General features: G+C 47.2%; 1 protein-coding gene across 1 annotated transcript in view; it reads right to left on the bottom strand.

The window, feature by feature from the left end:
• T265_02516 (hypothetical protein) overlaps positions 1-481 on the bottom strand; it is a gene marked incomplete at both ends in the record, with an annotated part of 31,184 nt that extends 30,703 nt beyond the window's left edge. The window contains 2 exons of the mRNA XM_009166779.1: positions 27-322; positions 384-481. The remainder of the gene's footprint in view (positions 1-26; positions 323-383) is intronic.
• Positions 482-1,781: the final 1,300 nt, after the last annotated feature.

The following is a 1,781-nucleotide window of genomic DNA, read 5'->3' as shown; positions in this document are numbered from 1 at the left end:
AGCCCTTCCTATAGCCTGGTACACACGACCCGGAAGATCTAATGAGATACCATTTTGACGCCAAAAGTGACGCAAAATAGAAAACGTGATTCGAGCCTTTGAAATTCCTGCACGTACTTCATCAGACACACTTCCGTCAGAGCTAATATAATTACCGATGTATGTAAAGTTTTCCACAATCTCCAGTGATTCTCCTTGAATTATAAGGGATATGTTCACAGATGACACGTTCTGAAGCATGACTTTGCACTTTGAAGGTGAGAGGTGTATGCCAAAAGATGGTATGACGGTGGTCAGTTTATTCAGCAGGGTTCGTGCTTCGCTTTAGTCTTCGAAGATGAGGGCATTGTCATCTGCGTAATCCAAATCGACAAGGCTCTCACCAGCAACAATTTGAACACCGGGGGTTTGGAAGACCGTCCAGTGTCCGGCTCGTTAGTTCATCAATGACGAAGTTGAACACAAATGGAGAGAGTGACATCCTTGTCAGTCATCACTTTTCGTAGGGACGCTTTTGGAGAGTTCACCATACACTCACCCGCCCAGAAGTATGTGAATATAGGGATCGGATTATGTTTACAAACTTCTGGGACGTGCCCTGTTGAGCAACTGTAGTTAACAGCACTGATCGATCGACAGAACCAAACGCATCCTTGAAGTCAAGGAATACCAGGATTGTGGGTCGTCTATACATGTGGCGTTGCTCTAACACCTGACGGAGTGTGAAGATGTGGTCAATGCGGCCTCTACCCGGTCAAAATCCCGCTTGATTCCCACGAGTCAAGATTTCGCATGCCACCGTAAGTCGACGAAGAATTAGTGACGCCAAAAGCCCTGTCACAACAGGCGTCAAACCAACATCTCTGTGGTTGCTACATTCATTGCGAGTATCCACTTTGAAAACTGGCGCTACTATCGACTCACCCCAGTTGTCTGGGACGGTCTCCTTCTCCTAGATAGACCAAAATAGGCTAGACAGGCACTGGCTGAAGAGTCAGTCGCCATTCTTGAAAAGACCAGGTGGTCTTAGGACCAGCAGCACGATGACGCTTGAATGGAGAAATAGATTCAGGCACTTCTGAGAATAAATACGGCTCCATATTAACGATCCGCCTTTTTGTTGAAGGCGAGGATTCTGGATTGGAGATAGCACGTGACCAGCTGAACTGCTGTTCGGAATACTGTGTCCAGCGGTCTAAACGTTCTGCTTTGCTGCATATCAAGAAGCCTAATCAAGTGGAACAGCTTGCGCACGTTTCCAGCATTCTTTGCATTTTCCATTTCTTCGGTCTTTCGGATCCACCAACCTTCTCGGTCTGTGCGGATACTCAGTTTCACGTGGCGCCAGGTGGAGTTGTGGTGGCGGCCAGGTGGAATACGTTTCCAGCTTTGCATTTTCCATTTCTTCGGTCTTTCGGATCCACCAACCTTCTCGGTCTGTGCGGATACTCAGTTTCACGTGGCGCCCGCCAGAGTTGTGGTGGCGGCCAGGTGGAATCCGTCGCCGGGTCTCCAGCAAAGACACGGTCCTATTAGAGATCCAATGCTTGAATGAGGTTGGCTGGGTGTTATGTTCTCTACTAATCAGTCAATCAACCTTGTCAGTTACACACGAAATTGAGAAGACAAAAAGCCTTGAGGAAATTATACTGCAGCAACTGAACAGCCAATATCGAGATTCGAAGAACCAAGAACGGAATGGAACAAAACAGTCCAATGAACGGCTGAAATAGAGAGAGAGAAATGTTGAGCAATATGTTCGTTAGGAGTGCCTCCTAACA

The sequence above is a fragment of the Opisthorchis viverrini genome (assembly GCF_000715545.1).
Source record: "Opisthorchis viverrini unplaced genomic scaffold opera_v5_32, whole genome shotgun sequence".
NCBI classification, from domain to species: Eukaryota; Metazoa; Platyhelminthes; class Trematoda; order Opisthorchiida; family Opisthorchiidae; genus Opisthorchis; species Opisthorchis viverrini.
This window is presented reverse-complemented; position numbering and strand designations above follow the sequence as displayed.